Source organism: Lampris incognitus, chromosome 17, assembly GCF_029633865.1.
Source record: "Lampris incognitus isolate fLamInc1 chromosome 17, fLamInc1.hap2, whole genome shotgun sequence".
NCBI lineage: Eukaryota > Metazoa > Chordata > Actinopteri > Lampriformes > Lampridae > Lampris > Lampris incognitus.
Window position 1 is genome coordinate 22,514,257 of NC_079227.1, and position 20,392 is coordinate 22,534,648.

Below are 20,392 nucleotides of genomic sequence, written 5' to 3' on the forward strand. Positions count from 1 at the left end.
TTCCTGACGCAACCCTCCCCATTTGTCCGGGCTTGGGGCCGGCACTAAGCATGCACTGGCTTGTGCATCCTCAGTGGCTGGGCTGAGGTTGTGTATTTTGATGTTGTATAAAAATTGAAAATCCAAACCTGACCAAAGCGATCACATTTTACTGTCAAGTGCCCCAAATTCTGCTCACAGCCGCATTGAGATGACAAATGTAACCGAAGCAAAATATATTGAATGTGGATTGGAAAGGCAATTACATTAACACTTTAGTAAAATTTGGTCACAATGCATCCCTGGCCACCTCCGGGGGTGGTTTGAGCAGTTGGATCACACTGTGTCCTCACTGCATTTTTGGATGCTTTTACACGGGCATCTTAATGTGGCTTACACCTTTCCCTTTAAAATTCAGTTACATGAGACACATGAAAAATGCCAAGGGCTAACATGAATGAAGACTGATAGAATGATATGATAAGCCAAATATCAAACACAATGACTTCTGATTCATGCAGTTCTTTCAGGCAGGACAGGGCTTGCTTTGATGCGTGGGAAGACGCTCCTGAGGAAGCAGCAAGGGTCTGAGGGAGAAAGAGGAGTCAGTTACATGTGTAAGCTGAGTCTGCAGATTCACAATCCTGCTTACATACTTTCTAGTGACATTATGGGCGGCATGGCTCAGGAGATAGAGCAGGTCGTCTAGTAAGCAGAAGGTCACTGGTTCGATCCCTGGCTCCTCCAGAGAGCATGTTGAAGTGTCCTTGAACAAGACACTGAACCCCTAACTACTTCTGATGAGCAGGTTGGCGCCTTGCATGGCAGCCTTCACCATCAGTGTATGAATGTGAGTGTGAATGGGTTTGCCATCAGTGTATGATTGTGAGTGTGAATGGGTCTGCCATCAGTGTATGAATGCATGTGTGAATGGGTGAATGGGAGACACACTGTTAAGTGCTTTGAGTGGCCAGTAGACTACAAAAGCACTATATAAAGCAGTACATTTCCTATTGTCATTTTACAGCCGAGGAGATGCGCTGAGCACATTAGACATACAGACAGCATTGAGAAACCTGGCTGAGTGCTACCTGAAGGGGATCTGTTCAACGATTCACCTTGCATAAGCAAAAAAGTGACTGCTCAGTGCACACCACAGCTTCCTGGACACACGGGTTCGAATCGCTTTAGAAGCTGTCAGAGTAGCAAACACAGCTATTAAGTGCACATGAATTAATAGTTGCAAACAAACCAGCGCATGCAAACAAACCAGGTCTAGAGAAAACAAAGAAACAGGCATATTCTTTTGATTACAGTGTTTATCTAATGATGAGTGGGGCAGCCATTTTTTTACTGAAGCCTCCAGGTTACATGAAATCTGTCTCAAGGGTTGGCTTTGGATGTTAATTCCTCACTGATGGTTCATCATCCCATTTCATTCTAAATAACACTTGCCATCACTGGTATATAGCAGAGTACATGTGCTGAATTTGTGTGCGATAAAATGCTCGTGTGTGTTGTACAGTAGATGATCAGGAGGGGGTAGATGGGTGGGCATATGCAGGAAGGTGGCTTTAAGGCTATGCCACATCAGTAATCTGCCAGCCACCAGGCTAAGATTTCTATGGCATGGCTGGCATGCCACATTTACTGACACACTGAGGCGCTGGCGGAGGTTGGGTATGTATGGGGCAGACACATCACTTCCCATCACCATGGTACAAGGGGGGGTAGTGGCAGCACAACCTGATTACCTATTCAAAGCACTGTCGGCTCAGCCAATCAACCGAGACGCTGCCAAGACACAGCTGAGACACTGGCGCGACAGCCAAGGAGGCTTGTGAACATACAACGGTCCCCTGCTCATCTAGCTGCCCAGTTTTCTGTCTCTGTCTCTGTGTCTCTCTCTCTCGCTCTCTCTCTCTGTCCCTATCGTTTCTCCTTTCCTCAGTACCAACCATCCCTGTTGATGGTGCGACCGTGTGGCTCTTCCCCGACAGTGGAAATTAAGTTGAAATGACAGACGAAAGGCCAAACAGTTCCAGAACGCAAAGAGCTGTTAATGAAACTCCCCGGTTCTGAAAGTGGGGTTTCACAGGAACCTCGGTGGCACATAGACTTCCCATGAATATTTAGCGCTTTGTCCTGCCAAGCGTATTTAGCATACTAAAAGGAGAGCGGCATTTGGATCGAAGTTGCCTGATTTGCTAGGTAAGAGGAAATATTTTGTGGAAGTTGTGAAATTTGCCATTGTCTTTTCAATCTTGAGGAAAGCGACTTGAATTTATTTGTGGCGAGGTTTTACTCATCCACACACTAATGCAAGGTGAAGGCACACTTTTCCTATAGAGTAAATTTACCAGCCACTTACAACTTGGGCTGTAATTAGTTGGATGACAGGTTTATTAACACAAGCAGGGGAGTGGAGTTCTTGATTAGCAGCAACTGCGGTAGCTCACTGCACACACACAGACACAACCATACACACAGCAGCTCATTTACATCCTTATATGCATGTGTGTAACCTCCCACCACCGTTTTTCATGCGATGCAGTGGCATCCTCATGTCCTTTTTTAACAAAGAAAAAAAAGCTGTCTACAACTACTATAGTCATTTCTGCTCGTCCTCAAAGCTATTCTTTTGTTTATGCTGTTGACGGATATTTGCTGCGAGTGGGTGGCCAATGTGTCTATGATTGCTTTGCTGGTGGTGTCTGGGGAAAAAAAAAGCATGATGGCGAGCAAGGGACCGTTTTATAAAGCCTTGTTTACACTTTCCCAGACTTTACCTGTCTAGAGTTACCTCTTCACAGAGATTCATTTTTGTATTGTATTACAAGCCGGACGGCATGCAGCACAAACACAAACTTTTTTTCCCCCCTTTGCTGATGATGTGCTTAATCCATGTGATTGACTAAAATCTGACTTGCAGTGACGATACCAAATGGAGATAAAATGGGATTGCAATTGTCTTGTGCTGCTGGTCAGGGCAGATTGACACAGAGACACATTTAAGGAATAAATAATAGCTGTTGTGGTTCTTCGAGTGATGCAACGTTAGATTAGGAGAATATTTTTCTCTGTAACCCGTTTTGCGATTCATGTAATTACTGTGTAATTTACGTAATTATGTACCATGTTTCATTACATTGTTTAGAGGTGGCCCACCACCGCTCCTATTTTAGTGCAAAAACTTGTATCTCCCCTTTTTTGCCTTTTGTGCAACAAAGTACAAACCACTCTTTCAAAAAGGTACTTCAAAAGACCTAAAATAGTATGGGCTCTAGTTTCCAGATCATAGTGCAGTCGAAGGTTGAATGGTGGCCCAGTAGTTGGCACTGTTGTCTCACAGCAAGAAGGTCCTGGGTTCGAACCCTGAGGTTGACCAACCTTGGGGGTCATCCCAAGTCATCCTGTGTGTGGAGTTGCTCCGGTTTCCCCCACCATAAAAAAAACATGCATGTTAGGGTTAATACTCTTGTCTGTGCCCCTGACTGAGGCGTGGCAAGACGAACTGGAGTTTGTCCCCGGGTGCTGCACAGTGGCTGCTCACTGCTCATAGCTACACAGCTAGGATGGGTTAAATGCAGAGAAAGAATTTCCCCATGGGGATCAATAAAGTAGTTAAAAAAAAGGGCACTAGTGCTAGTTTGCGGCGCAAGTCGATCCGAGGTGTGGCCAGTACTTTTTTGCTAATTTCGGGACATGCTGCACTGGTGGTAATCAGGCGCAACAGAGGCGCAGTTGTAAAAGGGTTGGATTAGAAGGAACAAATTATTAGTAGGAGTGATGGGGGCTGTCTTCAATTACGGCCAATCAAATCAGCTCCTCTCATTCCATTTAAAAGCGGCACGCTCTCTGTCATGGTGAACTGCCAATTTTGTAATGGACTGCGGAAGTTCAGACCGGCTAAGGCAGATAAGCTTCTCCGAGGAGGAAACCGATGTCCTTCTTCGGGTGGTGCAGAGTCGCCAAGTGTGCATACAACAGACATTAACACCATTTCCAATATGATATGAGACAACACGCAAACATGATTATTTGACAAACTACGTGTCTTCATTCTCACCGGCATCTTTCTCTTTCCTGTGCATTCCATGAGCACAGCAGGTGACCTTAAATAGATTAGATCACGGATCAATTAGCCTAGGCAATGAGTTCATTCTTTCAAGTTGAATGAGGTTAATTGAACTATTGAAATCCTCATCACCACATCATTTTCCATGCATAATGACACACATTGACTGTCTTATGTCGGAGGACAATGATACACGTGCACATATTTTGTTCTGTGATTACTGCGCCCGCCCCCACGCCCATTTCGGCGCAATTGATGTCGTGGCAAGCCCAGAATTGAGCAAATGTGTCCAGGCAAGAGGGAAACCACTTTGCGCCCAGCGAAATTGTCACTACGTCTGCGTTAGTGCTACCACTGGCCTCACGTCATCCGGTAACTAAGAGCCCTAAGAGCTGTTGTGAAACCTATCTGGGCTTGCAAAGCACTTTCCAAAACACTAAACAGATGTAGAATGATTTTGTTAGCCTCTGCTTTATGGGGTCAAAAGACCTGGGTCTTGTTCTTTTTTTCCAACCTCCAACAGTAATGCCTTCTGAGACTGCTATATATGAAGTGAGAAGCAAAACTTCAATCACAGGAGCTGTCTGATAGCTACTTTGAGTTCCCACCTCTCATTAATGTCTAAATTGCTTAGCAGATGAGTTAGGGTGCATGGAGTCTGGCAGGGCCCTGCTCTCTGGGACTCCCTGCCGTCTCTTGCACAGATGGCAGAGGGAAATATCTGTGACTTAGGGGTACACAGAGGAACTGGATGGCTACGGCTACAGCGACAACACTATGGCAGTGGCAAAGTCTCAAGACGGAGACTTGGAATAAAGGAAGGAGGAGGCAAAAACAAGGAAACCCTGAGGTTGTACAGCCCTGTTCAATGTCAGCTAGTGAGCAATAAGCAGCATGAACGTCCTGTCTGCATCCCTTCCTTTTTCCAATCTTTAACATGAAAGAAGACAAGTCACACAGACTCTCGCTGTATCTACAGGCGTGGTCGACGGCTTTCACTACTCGTCTCTCCTTTCCTCCATTTCATTCAAGTCTCTCAGAGGCCCAAATCCATCCAGTCCAACAGCTTTCTCCCCAAAACCCGCCTTAAATAGCTTCCTCTGATATCTCCAAGCACTAAAATTGTAGTCCAGGAAAACTTCAGGCTCTTTCCTCATTTCAGTTGATGTGCTGTTTGGCAGGAGGGATGCATAAGAATGAGCGTGGAGCTACATTTGGAGTCCAACTGTGGAGCCTTGCTTGAGAAATGAGCTGGCATTTGCAGATAGGCAGGCACAGACTGATGGAGTCACTCGGAGGGGTTCTGAGGGAATTTTCATTGCTTTTCTCGCCGGGTAAATTATGCTGCATGGTAAAAGGGTGTGGGCATGGAGAGGCTGTATACTCAAGCGCAAGGCAGTCGTCTGAGTCTTGGACCACTGCTGTGGTGCGTATTGAAATGCGCGGAGAGGAGTGTTCGCTGGCATGCATTTTGGCTATCTGCCAAAGATAAGACACCGTATAGACCATTATCACTGCTGTATATAAGAAAAGAGAAACGAATTAGCCATTATTTGACTTTTTCACCGCTCTGACGCCAAAACACACCACTTTTTGTCACTTCTATATGATTTTTTTTATCTTTTCTGTTTTGCAGTAGCAACAGTCTCTGAGGTGTTATGGGGGCCTTTTAGGACAACAGAGCAAGCTGTTGTGCTTATAAAAACTATTTGCAATTTAACATGGTCTTCAAAGGGAGGGGTAAACAGAAAAGGCACCAAATGGTTGCACTTAAGACCTATGTCAGAATATACCGGGTAGCCCCCCTCCCCCAACTGATCAACAGATCTCTGGTCTCCTCACCAAAAAGTTCACCATCAAAGCAATACATGTGTGTGTGCTGTTTACAAAATCATATGTGTTTGTGAGTACGTGTGATGAGCCTGCATGTGAAAAAAGGTTGAATCTCATTTACAGTCTATGGGGTCACTTATTGACTGAATCAACCCCCCCCTGACAGGACCCAGACAGGGTGGAGGCTTAACCAGATTACTGTTATATATAGCCACAGTAATGGGAACCTCTCTGGCGACTCTCCGGATGTTGATTTGTGTCTCTCTACCCAGATTTGAGGAGAAAATCCCTGACATTGACCACGCGGCCTCCCTCCACTGGGAAACTTTGATGCATTACGGCTGCAATGGCTCAACATATCTAGCTTTACCCAGCTGCATCTATCTTTGCGCCTGCTGCCTGTTAGTACCCAGTTACCTCAGTGGATGTGCCCATAGCTGCATTTTCTGGGCCTACCTGCCGTGCCCGTCCCCTTTTACCTTTAAGGCCTTCTCCATAGCACATATCAGTGGGATTAGCTGCTTGTATTAGCATTAAAGACATTACTCATCTTTCACTGACCCATCACTGTTATTGCCCCATTGAAACTATGACCCAGGCGGAGTAATAGTAGTGGTATATTTATTGAATAAGTTAGTTACAAAAAGACACTGATGCAAGTAAGTGGAAAGATAGCAAAGTCACAGATTATAGATATATTTGGGAGGACGCTCTTATTCAAGCAAAATCCAAGGGTATATATCCATATCAAAATTAACCAGATTTTTAAAAGATTGCAAGTGAAAAAACTTGAGTGCACACATAACACTAATTGCTGTTGTTTCAAGAGTTTCAGAGTTGTGTTATCAGTGATATTGGATATCAGATATGAGTCATTTTCAGCAACGGATGTGACCAATGGAACCAGAATTTAAAAAAAAAATGAACTTAAACAAAAAAAAAACAGTACTGAGTATTAAGACCTGCAGTCTGAACATAGTTTTAGATAGAAAGCCCTGGGTGAATGGGCACTACCCTTCTACATCCCCCTCCCGCTTAGCATGAATACATTCAGGAACTCCATTCAGTGCTACTGCCGGTTGCTGCTAGCCACCTAGACAAGTCATCCCACCTCAGGTTAGGGTGGAGTAACTGGGGTCTGGAGGAGGTGGGAGGAAAAAGGTCGGTGGTAGAAAATGTGGCGCCGCCACGCTTGTTTTGATTAATGGACCTCTCTCTGCCCATGAGTGACGAATTATCAGAGGGTCGGACGGCTCGTTCATCACTGTCAGCCGATGCCTGCTGGTGTGGCATCTCCCATCCACCAGCCAGTCGCACCACAATCGCTCCCTTATCTCTTCCACCTGGTCTCCCGAAATCTGCGGCATCGAGAAAAGGAGAAAGAGCAAAGGCCCAAGGGAGCACAGAGGACAGAGATTGTGGTTTTTGAGGGATGGCGTAAGCAGCTCAGTCACTGTCTGAGCAGCCATTACAAAAAGGAACTCCATATGTCTACTGAGATTTACTGTACACTGTCAGGCAGCCCTGCTGGTAAATGGCTGTGAGCAGGCACGATTATGCACCGTTCTGTTATCAGAGGGTTGAAGTTAATTTGGAGAAGGGAAAGGAAGAGCGCGATAAGTGTCTTCCTGTTGAACAACTTTGCGGCAGATAACAGAATTTTGTTTTGTGTCTTGGCCCTTGGCTTTGCCCAGCCCCTAATTAAGCAGGTAGAGTGAGCTGGAACAATGAAAATCTTATCAATGTCTCAAGTGAGGCAACAGAGATATCGTGCAGACGCGTAAAACGTTAATTAATTACCAACAGAGTGTGCGTTACTGCAAAAAACCTGTTCAGCTGTCACCTTGTAGTGTCTGTTCTGATAGGATATACTGACATAAGTATACAGACAGAGACTCGAGCACAAATATTCGTGGACACAAGTATGCACACATCATTATAACGTATTACGGTGTACCTCTCATTTCCATTTTTCTTTTTTGCATTCTGCCTCCCTAGCTCGCTCACATCCGCACTCTCCTCCTGGCACTTACGCCTGCACTTGCATCAGGATAGGCTAGGAAAGGTAAAGTCGTTGTTTTTCATGGAAGGTACTACTATCCTTTGACATGCACAGCAGAGTAGGCGGACTCTGTGATGGATGGGAAGTGGACAGCTGTCGACAGGCGGGAGGATGGCAGGGCCGCAAGCACCCAACAGAGACACACCTAATTCCCTGGTCTTATTTTGTCAATAAACAGCAGCCAGTGGCACTCAATTAGACGGCTTTATTGACTACGCTCCCTGGGCTGTGTCAGATGTCAGCCGGTGACACAGTGTGATGTCCGGTGTTGACATTCTCTCTGAGATTACAGAAAATAGAAAATAAGAGGAGGGTATAGAGAGGAGCAGAAAGAATAAATAAAGGAACTTGGGGAAGAGGGAGCTGCCGAAACAAAAAAAAAATGAAAGTGACGGAGAGAGCGAGAGAGAAGAGGGTGGGGGGAGTGTGAAGGAGAGGGTGAGTGAGGATTATTACATTTGTCTTCTTCAGAGTGTGTTCTTGAGGTGGTCAAGCGATTATGTTTGAACTGGCCCGTGTGTTCTCCTGTCAGACATGCTGAACGGTTGCTAAGCAAAATGCGAGAAGAAAAATCTGATATGACAAATTGTGCTGATAATTGGCAGTTTTCACTTTGTTGTCTTTTATGTTTACACTTGCCTCCAGACCCGTCAGAGTAAGAAAAATATCCACCCCCCTGTCTCTTTCTCGGCGTGAGCAAATACCCCAAACTTTGTTTTGTTTTCTGTCGTCTCCCCTGCATCTCCTCGGCTTTTGTTTCGCTTCAAACGCTACTGTTCCCTCCGTTCTCTCCTTGAGACGGAAGAACAAACAATCACCAGCGAAGTCTACTTTTGCAAATAATTGATTGAATCACGATACCCTTGCGGGATTTACCCAAAGAGGTCCACAAACAACTGTGCATACAGCACGAAGGGTGGCATATTAGGCTTATCTTAGGCTGTCACGCGAGACAGCCTAAGATGCTTCTGTGAAACTACCTTAATGCTGAACAGATTTTGAAAATGCAAACCAAATTCTAACAAGCTTCCAAATCTGCTTCTTCCACATAATTTCTCACCACTAATGCAGATGTTCTCTGGGGGTCTACGGGGATCTAGTTTGCTTCCATGGTCTAATTATGATCATTAGCACACGATGTGATGCTGAGCTGCACCTGCATTGACACCCAGCAGATGGTTATGTGCTGGCAGCCAGCGCTGTGGGCTGAAGGTTCGGGGGCTGGACAGCAGCTTTCCATCCTAGCCGGTAGCCTCTACACCTCAGTTTAGCCTCTGACTCCCCTGTCTGAATTATCAAATGCAGAGCTAGCGTAACATGTGGTGATTTTGCTCAACGGCCGCTGCATTGTGAGGCAAATTTTCCCTCAAACCAAACCGCCGCGGCAAAATTGCCTTTAATTCATTCACAGCTAGGTCTTACAATGAACCTCTTTGACACGATTTCGCCCAATGACATTCCCAGTAAGTGCATGCCTCCTCCAGATACCTGCAGCTCATGGGTTTGATGTAAGTAGGAATGTACAAGGAACTGGGTTTTTAGGGCTGGGGATTATCTTTGATGTTGTTGTTATTCTAATTAAGTGGAAATGTTGAGGTAATAATTAGAGTCACCAGACATCCCCTGGACACACTGCTGTCCAGAAAAGTGCTATTTATTGGGAGTTTTTATTCCCAAATGTTCTCATTGCTTTGGGGTTAAGATGAAAAAAAAAAAAAAAAACAAACCCAAAAACCCTGCATTCTTTAAAATTGTGCTCCACTTTGGGAAGGAGCCAGAGATACAGGTTGGCTTTACATGAGGATAATTCTTTGAGAGTATTAGGCAAACAATTTAACTGTGAGCTTTGCGCCAGACCCACAAATGAACAGCCACTGCAGCCAAGTAGCCACCCCCTTGCCAAGCACAACTAATTACAGGGAGAGTTTGGCCACCATGTTCAAGTGATTTATGATAATGAGAGAGAAAATAAAACTGTAACTTTCATACAGGGGGGTCTGACTGTGGCATTTTAATTCCATCTGCTCTTTCTCGAGGTGCATCTCTGCTTTTGCTGACCCCCTTCCCTCATCCGCCCCAATGCACACACACTGACACACAAGGGTAAGCGATAGAAAGGCTTGTTTGTGTGTATGTGTGCATGCGTGCAGGTGCACACACACATGTGGTGGAGTGACATAACAAAATGAGCACGGCTCCTGTCCTTGAGTGAAACTCTGGCAGTACCTAAGCTACGCTAATAAGCCATCGACTAGGCAGGGAATAGAGAGATGGTTACAGGGGAAAGAAAAGTGAAAGAATACAAACCCAGTCAAACAACAGACAGCCATTTCAAGGAAGCTGAATTCTAATTATATTTTAGTTTTTTTTTTTTGGCAAGTATTTACTTTATTAGTTGGGACATTGAGACGGCACATAAAGGAGAGAGAGAGAGGGTGGGGTGGGGTGGGGTGGGGTGGGGGGATACATGCACCAAAGGCACTGAAATAGATTTGACCTCAGGCTGCTGTAGTTATGCATTTGATACCTGTTGAGGGCAATTAATAAAAAAATTCCTGATGACGACAGTGCAGGTAGTACCAAAGCAGTATAAATTACAACTAAAACTGCAGTCTCTGGAGTAGACTCAGTCTGCCACATGCCCTGTAACCACACGGTTTCTTGGCTTGAACTTGAAATCTTCACTGCACCTTCCAAGATGATAAAGTCATCTTCAAAATTATGTTTGGGTGACCAGTTAGTGAATTGCATTATCTCACACAACAACGTTTAGAGGACAATGTGTGAATGTAATTGCATTTGAGCCCATGAATATTACATTATCTTCCAATCACATTCATATCATTCATATTAATGTTAGGTACTGGAGATAAAGACACATACGCTTTTGTGGCCCAGGGCAATTACAATCGAACTTTCAGAAAGTAATATTTTCACACAGGGGTCTGTCCAAAAACTCAGTTCTTTTCCCATTGCAACTACCACAGCCGCTGTGCTGTCAGAAGTTAGCATGCAGATAATGGACTGTGGATTTGAGATTTCTGTGGTTTATGAACCATTATACACCTGTAATTTTAACCAGCCATCTTCCAGGCATAGTGGCAATTTAGTATGGATTGCCCGCTGCTTCACACCTGGGACCCAGACAGGAAGTGTGGAGGAGAAAAAAAACCCACCGATGCAGAAGGAGGAAGATATGAAAGTAAGAGAATCTGAGTGGCCACTTTCCAATGATGTAGAGTAATTGAAAGACAGCTGCAGGGCAATTCAACCAACCATTTCAGCCTGAGTTGCCACTTTATTGTGGGGAGAATGGGTCAGAGCTATGTTGCAAATTAACTGCGTAAATAAAGAAGAGAAAGCTAGCAAGCAGAGGGGAGAGGGAAGTCACTGGGGTTAAACAAGGAAATGAAGACCAAAGCAGGAGGGATAAAGGACGAGGAGGGGGCGAGAGCTGAAGGCAATCAAGTAAGCCGTCGGCTGCATGCTAAGGCCACAGTAACTTTCTTTTCCTCCATGAACAGATGATTACTCAGGAGCACAGCGAGGGCTCATCTCATCCAGTTGGAGTCTGCATGCACTGTTCCAAATGGCTGACCTTAGAAATAAGCCCTAAGTGAAAGAAGAGAAGTTATGGTGCACATCTTCATCTTTGCTGTCTATTCTCGCCCTGCTCATTAACTGTAAAGCCCACAAGCACATAGCATGCACACGTTCACATACAGCACACTCACATGTAGCACACACAAACACGTTCACACACACTCGTGCACATTTGGGGTGGTCATTTATACTAAGAACTTCGCAGATTTTGATTTAGCTTCTTTTCTCTTTTGTCAAGACTGTGCCTCCTTGCAAGTCATTCATGGTATAAAAGTGATAGAACTGATCAAGCTTCATCAAAAGTGTACTATACCAGGTGATTTGAAAGTAGGTAGAATCAGCGCCGGCTCATGTGGTCAAAACTACATGTTAACAATATCTCGGCCTTGTAACGAGGAGTCTCTCTCTCTCTCTCTCCCTCTCCCTCCCTCCCTGCTTGAGAAACCCACCAGAAATAAGCATCCTGAGCCTTTCATTATTCTAACTGGGTCTACACAACGGCCTCCTCTATACCTCACATAGAGGTGCCAAATGGACATCAACCAGAAATTGGCTCATCAGACTACTACTACTATCATTCTTGGCTACTCCCGTTAGGGGCCGCCACAGCAGTTCATCCATTTCCATCTCTTCCTATCCTCTGCATCTTCCTCTGTCACGCCAGCTACCTGAATGTCCTCTCTCACCACATCCATAAACCTCCTCTTTGGCCTTCCTCTTCCTCTTCCCTGGCACCTCCATATTCAGCATTCTTCTCCCAATACACCCAGCATCTCTCCTCTACATGTCCAAACCATCTCAATCTTGCCTCTCTTGCTTTGTCTCCAAAGCATCCAACCTGAGCTGTCCCTCTAATATACTCGTTCCTAATCCAGCTCTGCCTCCTGTCTTTTCGTCAGTGCCACTGTCTCCAAACCATATAACATAGCTGGTCTCACTACCACCTTGTAAAACTTCCCTTTAACTCTTGCTGGTACCCTTCTGTCGAAAATCACTCCTGATACACTTCTCCACACAATCCACCCTACCTACACTCTCTTCTTCACCTCTCACACTTCCTGTTTCTTAGGACGGTTGACCCCAAGTATTTAAACTCATACACCTTCATCACCTCTACTCCTTGCATCCTTACCATTCCGTTGTCCTCCCTCTCATTCAGGCATATGTAGACTTGCTCATACTGACTTTCATTCCTCTTCTCTCTAGTGCATACCTCCACCTCTTCAGGCTCTCCTCAACCGGCACCCTACTCTCGGTACAGATCACAATGTCATCCACAAACATCATAGTCCACAGAGACTCCTGCCTGATCTCATCCGTCAACCTGTCCATCACCATTCTAAACAAGAAAGGGCTCAGAGCCGATCCTTGATGTAATCTCACCTCCACCTTGAACCCATCTGTCATTCCAACCGCACACCTCACCATTGTCACACTTCCCTCATACATATTCTGCCCCGCTCTTACATTCGTCTCTGCCACTCCTGACTTCCTCATAAAATACCACACCTCTTCTCTCGGCACCCTGTCATATACTTTCTCTAAATCCACAAAGACACAATGTGACTCCTTCTGACCTTCTCTGTACTTCTCCATCAACATTCTCAAAGCAAACATCACATCTGTAGTGCTCTTTCGTGGCATGAAACCATACTACCGCTCACTAATCATCACCTCTTCTCTTAACCTAGCTTCACTACTCCACTAGCTTCACTACTCCACTACTCTTCCCATATCTTCATGCCGTGGCCGATCAACTTTATGCCTCTGTAGTTGCTACAGCTCTACACATCACCCTTATTCTGGAAAATCGGTACCAGTATGCTTCTTCTCCACTCCTCAGGCATCCTCTCACTTTCCAAGATTGTGTTGAACAATCTAGTTAAAAACTCCACTGCCATCTTCTAAACACACCAATGCCTCCACAGGTATGTCATCTGGATCAAATGCCTTTCCACTGTTCATCCTCTTCAAAGCTGCTCTCCCTTCCTCCTTGCTAATCTACCTCACTTCTCTCTTTCATTTTTTTCATTCAGCAGCCCCACAAAGTACTCCTTCCACTTTCTCAACGCACCCTCCTCGCTTGTCAGCACATTTCCATCTCTATCCTTGATCGCCCTAACCTGCAGAACATCCATCTTAGCTTGGTCCCTCTGTCTAGCCAATTGGTAAAGGTCCTTTTTTCCTTCCTTAGTGTCCCATCTCTCATACAACTCACCGTACACCTTTTCCTTTGCCTTTGCCACCACTCTCTTTGCTTTATGTCGCATCTCCTTGTTACTACTGCCTACTTCATCACCTCTCCTCCCTGAACTCCACACAACACTCTTCCTTCCTCAACTTCCTCATTTGATCCTTTGCTCTGCCTTCACTCTCTTCCTCTTCTTGATCTCCAAAATCATCCTACAGACCACCATCTGATGCTGCCTAGGTATGTTCTCCCCTGTCACCACCTTGCAGTCTCCAATCCTTTGCAGATCATGCCTTCTACATAAGATATAGTCCACCTCTGTGCACTTTCCTCCACTCCTACATGTCGTACTGTGTTCCACTGTCTTCTTGAAATATGCATTCGCCACAGCCATTTCCATCCTTTTTACTTAATCCACCACCATCTGTCATCCCAAATTTCTCTCCTTGACACCATACCTGCTCATCACCTCATCTTTTCTCTTCACCAACATGCCCATTGAAGTCTGCTCAAATCACCACGCTCTCCTCCCTGGGTACACTCTCCACCACTTTATCCAACTCACTTCAGAATTCTCCTTTATCTTCCATCTCACAACCAACTTGTGGGGCATTTGCGCTGATAACATTAATCATCACACCTCGATTTCCATCTTCATACTCATCACTCTGTCTTGACACTCTCTTCACTTCCAACACACTCTTGACATACTCTTCCTTCAGAATTAACCCTACCCCATTTCTCCTCCCATCTGCACCGTGGTAGAAGAGTTTGAACCCACCTCCGGTGCTCCTGGCCTTACTCCCCTTCCACCTGGTCTCTTGTACACATCTACCTTCCTTTTCTCCATCATATCAACCAGCTCTCTCCCTTTAACCGTCATAGTGCCAACATTCAAAGTTCCGACTCTCCCCTCCACACTCCTACCCCTCCTCCTCTCCCGCTGCCTCTGGACATGCCTTCCCTCTCGCCGTCTCCGTCGCCCAACAATAGCATAGTTTCTTCCACCACCCTGCTGGCCAACAATACCGGTGGCGGTCATTGGTAACCTGGGCCTTGACTGATTCAGTATTGAAATCTGATTTATGATCCGCATATTTGATTTGGCAAAGGCTTTACACCGAATGCCCTTCCTGACGCAACCCCCCCCCCCATTTATCCAGGCTTGGGACCAGCACTAAGAATGCACTGGCTTGTGCATCCTCAGTGGCTGGATTTCAGCTGTCCCTTTAATATACTAATTCCTAATCTAGTCCATCTTCGTCACTCCCAACAGAACTCCCAAAAGAAACAAGGATCACAAGGAAAGCCTTGTGTGTGATCATTTTTGGAAGTTTTTACCGGCTGGCCAACAAAATTACTTTCAGATTATTTAAACTGAGTCAAATCAGTTAAATTCAGTGTAGTATTTTACTATTCAACTGACACCCAGACAGACCTATGCAGCAAAGATCCCATTGTGTACCACAATGGGAGTTAACCGAACTTCATTGCTTACCAGCATGATTTTTGCCAAGAATCACCCAGGCAGTTCCTGCCCAGGGGACGCTACATACAACACGTAGTGGAAGATCAGTGAAAAACTAGCCACAGCCAATACCATTGCCTGGTAACCATGGCTTCTCTGTGGAAGCTGTGAGTAAAGGGCCATCCACACCAGGAACGAATAACTATAATGATAACAATGTGAGCATCCACACTGATGAATGATAATGTTCTGTAAACAGCCAAGCACTTGCTGTGATCTCCAGCTGTGTTTGCAGCTTAGGAAAATGGATTTTGATGGATAAAATTTATATCGACGACCTGTTACAGCTTTATATTGCACAGATAAAGAAAAAGAAAACCAGAAGGTTATGGATTCACAAAATTCTTCAAAGATGAGAGAAGGTAGGAGAATCCAACACTCTGTAACGAGAGTCGTTGTCTTTTGAAAGCTAATTTTATTCATACTTTCTTATGAGTCAGTATCAATTAGATGGTATCTTGGCAGTTGTCAAAGAGGACATCACTGACGACCAAACAAATTTTAGTGACCCTATCAGCGCCTAAGACCGTTTTGGCAGTATGTCTCAGGTAAAACAACTTTTTTAATGTGTAACTTGCAGCCCAATAAGCTTTTGTTAATTTGTATACCACAATGGCCAAGACGGATTTTGATTGGCTCTCAGTGTTTCTATCGTTTGTCAAATCGCTCTGAAAGTGATCCCAACGATATCGTTCCCCACTTGTTGTCATTATAGTTGTGGTGTGGACTTTGCCATCCACTTGAGTTAGTTATTGTTACAGTTGTCGTTCTTGGTGTGGACAGCCCTTAAGCCTTCAAGGATCATCGCTTGGCCTCCAGCTGAACTGAATCATCTCTGCATTGACGCATCATCTAAAGTAGGCTCGAATCACATCTGCTGCCTTTGATAAGAGTTGATGTCAAATGGTAATCTAAAATGTTCTTTTTAAACCTTAGAGAGATTTTAATCATTTCATAGAATCCTCCCTTCTCTGGTAGCTCTGAAAATCATATAGTCTCTTATTCCATCACCAAACTGGGAGGAATAGCGTGATCCTCCAACATGCTACGTCCCCCCGGCAAAACTCCTCACTGTCAGGTGAAAAGAAGCGGCTGGCGACTCCACATGTTTCAGAGGAGGCATGTGGCAGTCTGCAGCCCTCCCTGGATTGGCAGAGGGGGTGGAGCAGTGACCGGGATGGCTTGGAAGAGTAGGGTAATTGGATGGGTACAACTGGGGAGAAAAAGGGGGGGTAGTATGGGTTGACTTGGGGGAATGAGCTGCAGGTAAAGAGCTGGGTGTGGAAAAATGGAGAGGGGAGTGGTGAGACAGCCAGGTGGGGAGGGGAGACAGGATCTGAAATGACATGGAGATTAGTGATCTGTCAACAACTGGTGATTTGGTAAAGATAAGGTTATGGCTTAGGTTATGAACTAGAAGGACTCGTAGACATTGTGACAAGATGTTGTGACATAACACTAGGAACGGCTCCTGACTTACCCCCAGGCTGGTCAGCATGGGACCGGTGGAAGTCCCTGATGAGGGAGGGGGTCCAAGATGTTGTGGGCGGGGCAGTAGCATTCTTGGAGGCCTTAGCCCTCCCAGTTCATCAGGTACTGGAGCCCCCTGCAACACCAACAGGATCTGATGAGGTGACAGACAATGTAGGCCAGTACTCCAACAATCAGTTAGGGGGTGGCGGGAGTCTGGAGGAGGGCTGTACTGTGATTCTCATTGGTCATGACTCGTGAGTGACAGCGTTGCTACGATACACCTGGCAGATTTTTAAAAAATGGCAACCTGCGAGTGTAGTCTGCCAGCAAAAAAAAAACAAACAGAAGAGATTAAAACTGATCAAATTCAGGTTTGTGTTTACGTCTAATATATGGGCCTATAGATCTATAGATACATTTTTGGTAAATGGTTGACACCGCTGCGGTTTCCTTGATGTGATTATATGGCAAGGACTTCACACAACCAAGTATGTGAACATTTTTATGTCAAAGTCTGCTACTGAATGGTAATGGTAATACAGGTGTAAGAGCAAGACCAGTCGTTTTGGACAAAAGGAGCATTATGCAGTAGTCAAACATTTGTTATATGTCCACAGTAGATTGTGCTCCTTAGTCTAAGGTCATATAACCCCCCCCCCCTCCCCGGGCATTCCTTAGTTCCCTTTCAGGAAGTTGGCAAACCCAGTGTTTGTACTATTGTAAATTCAAACATTGTGTTACATGAACAATAGTAAGTATAAAACCTGAGTATAAAACCCAATATTTCACTAATTTAACCAACATAAAACCAAAAAGGGCATAACTTTGGGTGTTAGGGAGATCTAAGGAGTAAAATTCATGTACTGAAGTTGCAAGGATAAAACTTGGGATTAAAGGGGTTAAGAGCTGGGTTTTGGATGAACTTATTTTTTATAATGATAATGGTTGTACGGTCTCAGAACAATTCTCTCGATTTAACTTTCAGCTGGAGTTGCAGAACATTTTCATATCTCTATGGTGAATTTGGTCAAAGACAGGTTATTTTACTCAAGTAGTGCATTTGCAAACTTTCTTCAACCCTATTACACATACACACACACACACGCACCATACAAACACATATGTGCGCACACAAACACGACACATTCACACATGCATTATCCAAATGAAATTAATCAGAGAAGTTATATAAAGAAAGAAATGAGGTATGTCCTGGATCGAATAACAGTAAAATGTAAAGAGGGAGAAAGTGGTGGTGTTTTCTTGTTGTTTGCTTTTCTCCTCATTTCCCTTACTCCTGTGCAGTGGAACAGCTTCAAAACAAGCAAAATATAGCACAAGAAAAGTGGTATACTGAGTGGAGTGTTTGTGCAAAGTGCAGTGAGGTGGCATAAATTCAATTGATGTGAAATTCTGTTTGAAGCCTTAAAACAGAGATGGGCATTATTAAGTGAAAATGGGAAAATGGGGGGAACTGTAAGAGTGGGAAGGCTCTGTCAATAGCATTAGGACTGGATGTGGGACGGTTGCTGCAATAACAGGACAGAAGGCCCGGTTCGATTACAAGAGAGTGGTAAAGGGTTTAGAGGAAGGGGAAGCTCCAGAGAGCAAATAAGCGAGCCAGACAGACTGATCAAAAACACAAACAAAAGTGACAGATGATATTATGGGTACGGAAAATGGAGACTATGACGAATTGAGATGGAGTTAGAATAGTTATGCATATGTGCTACATAAAAGACAAAAGTGAGGGGGGGAAATGTAACAAAACAACATAGAGTAGGAAGAATTACCAGCTCGGCACCAAAATGGAAAGGTACTTCCGACCTGAAGAACACAGTTGTGTCAGGACGAGCTGGGGTAGTGCACAAAACATAATCCCAAGGAAATATGTCAAGGTTAGCATCACATTTCAGAAAGATGTGGTGCTATTTTCAATTACATATTGAAAGGCACAGAGAAAGCCAGTGGCAGTGGGTTGATAATGCATAGGGACGACATTTTACACTCTACTATCCAAGAACCTTGACAAGACACAAGGGCTTCAACAGAAAGGTGAATCAGGCTCACCTATGCATCCCTCTAGGATGACTCTGACTTCTTAATAGTTTCCTGACGTCTGGCCTTGCTGCCTGCCTGTCTGCTCTCTGACCGTCCCTGACAGTGGAAGTGTCTGAGTGCCACCCACTCAGTGTCCTTGCGTCTGCTAGGGCGCGACACACACTCATCGATATGTGAAAGATACACTCCTGCTAACGGCGGGAGGCTAAAATTGAACTGATTTAATCAAAGCGCTCGATGCTTGACTCACCTTCTGCCAAATAACAGTGTGATTGAGGACATTAAATACCAATAACAGAGTGCCGCACAGTGTGAAGATGAACTCCCGGGCTTCTTTGCTGAAACTGTTATCCTCATAGGTTTGTTGGAGATAGAAGAACATTACTTTGCCACGGATTATTTTTTTGTTCTGGGGGACGCAAATATTTGTACACTTGGTGTGGAAAACAATCATCTATGGTTTATGTTTTTGTTTTTCATTCTTTAGAGGAATGGGTCCTCAACAGCTCTGTTATGGGAGTCAGTTGCTTTTCAAATAATCAATTAATTCAAATGTTCCATCCATCCATTCATCCATTATCCAAGCTGCTTATCCTGCTCTCAGGGTCGCGGGGATGCTGGAGCTATCCCAGCAGTCACTGGCACTCTGGGCAGGCGGGGGAGACACCCTGGACAGGCCGCCAGTCCATCACAGGGCGGAGTGGAGTCTCTGAGCGAAAACACCTCGAGCAAGCGGGACAGAAGCGTGTGCTGAGAGCCACCACCTCTACACATGCTGCTGTTCTGAGAGCATCGTACATGCACATAATTAGACTGTCTTTTCAATTAAGGACAATAGCATTAGCATAACATTTTTTAAAGGATTTTTTTGTTTTTGTGTACATTAGCTAAGTTTCAACAATCCAAAGATATGTCTGGGCTCTCTTCTTGCTCAACTCTGCCCTCCTGGGCCTTTACTGTAATTGGCTTCTGGGAAGTAAAATGTATTCCCCATTCTCCACATTATTGATTCCCCTAACTTCACACCAAATTCCCTCCACCCAGAATGTTGTTTTCTGGGTGATAGCTATTAATAGTTGTTTGGTGCTGACCCATGGGGTTGTCTGACCCCTCATACTGCCAGCTCTTAGCCAAAGTGATTCAGACAGGCACATTAAAATGCAAATGCCTGCCTGTGCAGTCATTGCCATTTTGTCACTTCCCTTCTCCTTGTGTGGCACGTTGAGGGGAAAGGAATTAGAGAGCTGGCCCTGGGGTTGAATATTCAAATGGCCACCTGATTTCCCAGCTGAGCAGTAGCAGCCAGGTTTCCATTTACATAGCTCCCTCTCCCCATTTCTGCCCATCATCACCGGCTGTGTAAACCATACCTATCCACCAGGCCCTTCATACAGGGGTAACTGACCATGAGATACAAACTCAAATGGTGAAACATCAGCTTTTACCAACCACATGAGCCTTGCAGTAGTTCAGATAGTCTTGTCTACATCCCTCCTCCAGACAGTCAAGAGGGCATGGAAAAGTCATCCTCAGAAAACTGCTGGGTAATATAGCAGCTCATTACTGCTGCTGTATCTCTGTCTG

General features: G+C 44.9%; 1 long non-coding RNA gene across 3 annotated transcripts in view; it reads right to left on the reverse strand.

Annotated features, from left to right (window-relative positions):
• Window positions 1-536: 536 nt before the first annotated feature.
• LOC130128024 (uncharacterized) overlaps window positions 537-20,392 on the reverse strand; it is a 28,969-nt gene continuing 9,113 nt past the window's right edge. The window contains exons 3-4 of one of the 3 annotated variants that reach the window (XR_008811862.1): window positions 16,755-16,880; window positions 537-566 (exon numbers count right to left, since the gene is read on the reverse strand). This is a non-coding gene — a long non-coding RNA (uncharacterized LOC130128024). Of the gene's footprint in view, window positions 567-6,735; window positions 7,249-16,556; window positions 16,611-16,754; window positions 16,881-20,392 lie in introns of those variants that run through there. The other 2 variants (XR_008811860.1, XR_008811861.1) reach the window with 2 other exon arrangements.